At 37.6% G+C, this 7,514-nt stretch overlaps 1 pseudogene; it reads left to right on the forward strand.

The window, feature by feature from the left end:
- The first annotated feature begins 6,050 nt into the window (after positions 1 to 6,050).
- Positions 6,051 to 7,051, forward strand: LOC126513408 (uncharacterized protein NKAPD1-like; annotated as a pseudogene).
- Positions 7,052 to 7,514: the final 463 nt, after the last annotated feature.

A 7,514-nucleotide genomic window follows, 5' to 3' on the forward strand; every position in this document is an offset into this window, starting at 1 on the left:
GACTGTGGAAAGTATGGTAGGGTTTGGAAACAGCTTTCCATAAAACACACTTCACTGCCATGTCCTTCTCTGTTCTCCTCTCATAGACTTTCCACATGCCTTCCCCTAATTATTCACTCTTTCCATCTCACAATTTGATCTAAGAGTTGACAAGTTTCTGAAGCATTTGCACCATGAACTATCACTTTGAAATGATACATGGCCAGGTTGCACTTGGTGGTGTTACATAACCCTAACCTCAAGGACTCCAGCAACTGTCCCTGTAAACTGGTTTGTACATGGTCCCGAATCTGACTACTCATTTTCCTGTCGGGGTCTGTTAGACTCATGACTAGAGGATATATTGAGGACTAAGAGTCCCAGCTCTTCTTTATTAATCCTGCACTGCCTGCTCAGTTGTCCTCATTATATTTCACATTAATAATGCACTTATTTTTCCCATTTTTCCCTTGGCAATTACCCAAATTGTTTCAAGTATCTACTTAGATATGAGAGCATCTTATCAAAGCTGGGTTCTGTGTTTTATGTGGATGATGTCACCAAACCACTGCAGATTCATAGATGGAAGAGAGACACTACACTTTGAGAATATGTAGTAATTGCTGGAAGCTCAAACCTGTAATTACTGTTGCCACTCTGAGAACTCTAGTGAAGTCTCTATATTTAGCCTTTGCCCTTATCCATCCAGACTTTCTTGCCATGCTTTTCTTTTGCTCTTTTTTTTTTTTTTGGAATTTATATTAGAAACAGAAATTGTGAGAATTGCATTAAGAAATTGTATACTATTTCAATTTTAAATGTGTATTGACTTGGTTGTATAATATAAATTAAAAAATAATTGAAATTTAACACCAGTAACTTTCAATTTTATCTCAAATACAGACTTGTAACTTCAGTTTTTTTGGCTTTGAGCTTGAGGCAAAAGACTTCTGTAGCACCTTGTTCTACATTTCAGTAGAGGTATAGTGAAAGAAATTCCTGAGGAGGATTCCTGGGTCAGAGTTCACAGTCCTGTCTGATGCTCTATCTGGGAACTGTCAAATTTCTGTATTATGTTCTCTCTCTCTCTCTCTCTCTCTCTCTCTCTCTCTCTCTCTCTCTCTCTCTGTCTCTCTCTCTCTCNGAGAGAGAGAGAGAGAGAGAGAGAGAGAGAGAGAGAGAGAGAGAGAGAGAGAGAATTTATTTATTTGTGGTTGGGTGTTTATGCATGTAGAGGCCAAAGGTCTGTCAACTGTCACCTTTGGTTGTCATTTGTTAGTTGTTGCCTATTGTGGATTTTCCACAGGTTTTTTTTCTCACTTTCCTGAAACTTATGGATTAGGTAATACTGTCTAACAAGTGAGCCCCAGGAAGGGGCTGACTCCACCTCTGAAACACTAAGATAACAGTTAGGCTATATGGGCCCACCATGCCTTACTTTTCATGTAAGTTCTGGCAGTCTATCATCTCAAGTTCTCATGCTTTTGTGGTAAGAATTTTACCAATTAGCCACATACCCAAACCAGTATTCTACTTTTGGTCTCATATGATGTTATCTTCTCCTCATCCTGTTCTTCACCCTCTTTTTCTTCCTCCTTTTCCTCCTTCTTCCTTTCAATGCTTCATTCTTGTTGAAAAAATTCCCCATGGCTCCAAGTTGTTTTCAGGGGACATTCTCAAGAAAGACTACAAGGAATCATTAGCTCATTCTATCATCCATACATTTTAAAATCCCTTTGAAAGTTTTCATCTGGAAGAGCTACCTTATCTTTCATTCTGAGTGGATTACCCATCTTTTGTTGAGCAGATATCTGGAAGCTAAGTATTTCTGAGCTGGTCAAAGCCAGTTATCTGGTAATCTCTGCATTGGCTGTTAATAGAGTCCACGCTGCCTTGCTGGGATTAAGCTGACTGCTGCTGCTTTCCCTTTCTCTTTCCTCTTTTATTCATCTATAAAACACACAGATGGCTACCTTTTCAATTGATTGGAAAGAGTGTGGATAATATGTGTGAGTATCTGAAAGTGACATGGGAATAACACTAACAGTAACTCATATTTATTAAAATCATTGCTCATGCCAGGCACTGTGGTAGTAGCTTAATGGGCATTATCTGTAATCTTTTTATAATGATTTCATTGAAAGACCTGTTCTCAAAGTCAGAAAGTACTTTTTCTTTCTTCTTTAGCCACATTATCAGATCCACCATTTAATGGATCATAATTTTTAGATCTTCTGTTACAAACAAAACTTAATTGCAATAGTTAAGACTAATTTTGATTATTAAAATTTCCAGAACGTTCTTAATTCAAATGAAACTGAAACTCAGTATTTTTCATTGGTTTGAGTGTGCCAACTCTGGTTTTCACTTCACAATAACTTATCGATTAATTGTATTTTTTTCTAGTTTTTCTTAGGAATCTGTACTTCTGTTCTTGGCAGAAGGTGTCTGCCTTGTGTGATGTTTGGGTAGGAACAGTGCCCTTCGTTCACACTATCCCTAATTCCTGACACAAAAGGCATGTGTGTGGTGAGACACAAGTTCAGGCTACAATAGTTAGTCCAGGAATTTCACTGTGGAACTTCCCTTACTGTGACAGGTGCTTCTTTGCAGTTGACTCTTATCCAAGAAGACATCTTTCTGAAGAATGTATGGGACCCAGGGACTGTGCAGAAATTGACATTATGCTAGCAAATAGAACATGGATTTGCCCTAATATCTTCCTTCAGAGCCTTATGTTCATACTTTCTACTCCAGCTGCTACCCAGCCTTCTTATTCTCCAAGAGAAGAGTCTTCCAGGGTTCCCATAGTACCTCAAATTTAGAACTGGAATTTTGGTTCAGCTTGAACCAGTATTTCTCAACATTGCAGAAGCTGTGTCAGGTGTGTTTTTTGAACATCTGCAGCTGTTGGAGCCAACTCCCTTCGTGATACTGGCAAAACGTGTGGAGAGAAGAGAAAACAAACTTCGTTTTTTATGATTTTGTTAGGTCTTGTGACTGTGTTTTCTTTCTTTTCAAATATTCTCTGAAATTCTACTTTTATCAGGCCAGATAAGAAGCTAAGTTGTTAGCTAGTGCGACAGTTTGAAAACCTCTTGAAGATAGGCTTGGTAGCTTTACATTGGTTCTTTATCTTAATGTTATTAATTGAAGGGTGTTAGCTGAAGTAAGAGGAACAGTCTTACTTCACATCTGATTATTTTTGGCATAGCCATTTATACCCCAAATTATATTCACAGTGCAAGTTATATTTTCCATGGTTGCAAAGCTTACCTAGGAAAGTCAAAACCTGGCTTACATAGAAAATATTTTGGTCTAAAATTTAATTCTTTACCAATTGCCCTTTTTAGATTTGAGTGTGGTTGATCCTTTGTAGTTGAACCACAGGATGAGAAATCTAACAGTTCAAATCTTGAGGAATTATTCAAATGTTTACCTTGGGAAAAACTGTATGTTGGTATTGTAGGTATATCGAAGCTTTCCTTGCTTAGTTGACTCCTGTACTTAAGATAGGGCTTATTTATGTTCCCATTCATAAATGAAAACAACAGTGCCTAGCCCATTGTGTGAACTCATTCCATATTTGTTAAATGAGTAACTGCAGGAATTGAAAGTTAGCTAGTACTTTGTTATGGGAAGCAGTGGGTACTGTGAGTTTTGTCTCATGCTTCTATTATGTAGGATTCATTGTTATTTGCCTATCCATCATTGGTATATATGTTTAAGGAAATGTCTCCAACATTTTTATCGGATGGCTGCTTTTTCCTTATAGGAAACTAGAAAAATTCTAACTTTTGAAAGAAAACTGATTGAGAGTTGAAAATTTAATCAACAAGAACCAATTTAAAAGTGCCGAGTTTTAAGAAAATCTAGAGAATTCTAACTTTATATATAAAATCCTTTTCTGCTCAACAAAAGCCTCAACTTTCTATTGGATTGTAAGTTTAAAATATGCTGATAAATGGCCTTTGAAGAACAATTTAATACAGAGCAGTACCAACTCTTAAATTTCTTTCAATGCTGAGAGGGAAGAAAGTCTGAATAAATCTTTGGAATTGTTGAGATTTTATAGAAAAATCTACAGGTTAAATGTCTGTCAGGTTAAATGACTGAAGATTAATTACTATTTTTGATATAAATATGAATATATCTATATGGATATACAAGGAAATAATTTATATATATAATATATATACGTTATAGGCAAAAGTTTGTTGGCTGAATCCTGCAGTAAGGTTTCCATATAAACTTTTGTGTGATAACCTAATTTGAATTTTAGGCGCTGCACACTCCTCAAGTATATTTGCAGCACAAGGAAAACCTATTTTCTGCATATGGAGCTCTAGAAAATGTATTGCTAGTATGAGAATATGCTGAGTACCCTGAAGAAACTGAGGAACAACTTGACTGCAAGAAAGCACTAGGAATCTCAAAGAAGGATGTACTTTTTTCCTACCATGGGTTTTAGAGGGCTGTTCACAATTTCTTGGTGTTGAAATTAATCAGATGGCATTAGAATAGATGTTATCCCTCATTTAAGCTGGGGTGGTAGGCTTTGTTATGATATTTAGAATATTTTAATTTTGCTATGACGATGATAAATAAACTCTACTACAAAAAACTTTTAAAAGTCTCAGGTTTCAAATAACATTCAATGTCAATAACTATTTTGCACTTATTGTTTACATTTTGGTATTAAATGATGTGGGAGTGTCATATCAATCTGTTGATTTCATTGGCTGAGCAATAAAGACACTGCTGGCCCTGATAGGTTAAAAGATAGGTGGGCAGAATAAACAGAATAGGATGCTGGGCGGAAGAGGAAGTGAGGTCAGACTCTGCTCTGCTCCCGGAGAGACGCCATGCTCAGCTCTGCCGGATAGACACGATAGCTCTGCGCTCTGAGGCCAGGATGGACGTAGGTTAGAATCTTCCCGGTAAGCGCACCTTGGGGTGCTTACACTCATTATTAGAAATGGGTTAGAACAATATGTAAGAGCTAGCCAATAAGAAGCTGGAACTAGCCGGGCCAAGCAGTGTTTAACAGAATACAATTTGTGTGTTGTTATTCCGGGCATAAGCTAGCCAAGCAGCTGGGGTGTTGGGGACGCAGCCCCACCGCTCTTATTTCAACAATTAAAGATATGCATTCTGGGATGGGAGGAAAAGTAGCAGCTTGGCATATTCAAACAAAACATAGTCTTTAATTCAAGAATATAATTACTTACCTATTATGAATAACAATTACTGTCTAAATCGGTGAATTGAACCAGCACAAATTCATCATTTTGTGGTTCCTGTAATTAATGAGTCAAGGCTCTGTGTAGCCAATATTTCCATATTGGCATGATTTTCTATTGGCATACAAAAGAGTTTTAAAGTAGCCCATAATTTGTTATCAAGGTTTTATTTATTAGGGGATAAACTTACAGAAATAGTAGCAATCTTCAGTCCTATGTGTGCTGGGAACTGGAACTGAATCCAGCAGCCAAGAGGCACACACACACACTTTTGTCTGCATTTACAGAGCATGAGACCTTGCCCAGGGTGGGCCAGTATCTTGAAAGCTATTTCCCACAGTACCTCTCCCACTGTCTAAATAAGAGTGTTCTAAGCCTAATATAAAACTATATACAACAAGAACAAATATCAATTATTGCCCAGGAAAAAGAAGAGGCTTAAATATATAAAAATTAGAATTACAACCAGCATCAAACAAGAAACATATACTAAATGTTTCAATAGTTATCCGATTCTAAGTTGTCTAAGTCTTCAACCCCAATCATGCTTCACATCAACAGAATCCTAAATTATTTAGATGTCATAGGCTACAGCTCTTTCAAATGTTTGACTATTTACTATCTATGTGGAATACAATCTCTATGCATCTAGAGAACCTGATTAGTCTAACTATAAGTTTGACAAACATGGATGAATATTGACCTATAGTTCTTAATACCTATATAGCTTAAAGTTAAGACTTCATATTAAAAAAATAAATAATTGGGAAGGAAGCCACCGCCTTTCTTCCCACCCCGCCATGTGAGGCTGCGGTGCATGATTAAAGAATGTCATGGGTTCCACTGGAAAAATGTCCTCCTGAGGAATGTCATCCAGCAAACAGGTGCTCACAATAAGATTCAGGAGGAATCTAACATGTGGAAAATCAGAGAACTAGAGAAGCAAATGGAGGGTGCTTACCAGGGCACCAGAAGGAACATGGTACCCAGCAGCTCAAGTCGGATGAGAAGTGATGGTTTTCAGGAAGAAAGGCAGAGAGACTACTTGAGGCCAAAAACTGAAATTTCTGGGGCCCTGGAAGATGATTTTCTTAAGGCTAAATCCTGAAACAAGAAGTTATATGAGTATGAATCCAACATGCCAGACCGATGGGGTCACAGTGGTTACAGAGAGTTGTATCCTGAAGAGTTTGAAACAGACAGTAGTGAACCAGCAGGACATTACCAATGGGGGAAAAAATCTCCCCAGGTAAAAGCATCTGCTCACGAATCCCGCAAACATAAGAAGTCAAAGAAATCCCATAAAAAGAAGCAGAAAAAACGGTCCCACAAAAAAAAAAAAAAAAAAAACACAAAAAAAAAAAAAAAAAAAAAAAAAAAAAAAAAAAGGAAGCTATGGACATAGCAGCAGATTCCTCAAGTGAGTTCTCAGAAAAAACTGGAGCTTCAAGTACCAGGAAAAGGAAGCAACCACACAAGAGCAAGAAAAAAATCCAGGAAAAGGTCTCCTAAAGAAGTTTTACCTTTAGGGGGAGAAAGGGCTACTTCCCAGTCAGATGATTCAGCAGCTAGCAGTTCTGAGGAAATCGAGGAAAGAGACACTAAGAAAATCTAAAGGAAAATAAAAGGGAAAAGTGTTCATGTTCCTGTGGTTAGCCCTGAAGTACAGGAGAGGACGAGCAAGCGCAGGAATTGGAAAGTGGCTACGGATGCAAGGTCTGCTGAAAGCTCAGAAGATGACTAAGTGGGAAAGCAGCCATCCTGCTTCTCACGGACTCTGATTGTCTGCAGCTCTTAACAGTAGGGTTTGCTGGTGACTCCTTCAGCACAGGAGTCAGAGGTCAAAGTTGTCCTACCTAACTTTTTTCCTATTTCAGATTGTTAAACTCCATCCCCTTTTGTTGTTAATAGGGAATCTGGTATTTTGTTAAGGTTTCTTGAAGAGATTATTTTTTTTGCAATTAATCACTTAGGGTAGAATATCTATACAGCAAATTAAAGAACCCAGAAAGTAAAGATCTGGGTACACCAATTGGAATGTTGAATTTGGGGGAATCAAGGGTGTGGGATGAAGAAAGGATTGATATAGTGCTTGACAGAATAGTTTGAGAAGGAAAACTTGCTATTTATATAGCTGACTTCAGCTTTGGTGCTTTGATTCTTCTATAGTTGGACCCTACATGTATCTAATTTACTTAGTGAGGAAATAGGTATAAGAACAAACCTTTTCCCTTCATGATAGGAGCCACAGATGACGGCTAAGTAATGTAGGCTTTTCTGCCTAATTTCTCT

This window comes from Alexandromys fortis, unplaced genomic scaffold, assembly GCF_014885135.2.
Source record: "Alexandromys fortis isolate MF-2015 unplaced genomic scaffold, M_Fortis_MF-2015_v1.1 scaffold_74, whole genome shotgun sequence".
Taxonomy (NCBI): Eukaryota; Metazoa; Chordata; class Mammalia; order Rodentia; family Cricetidae; genus Alexandromys; species Alexandromys fortis.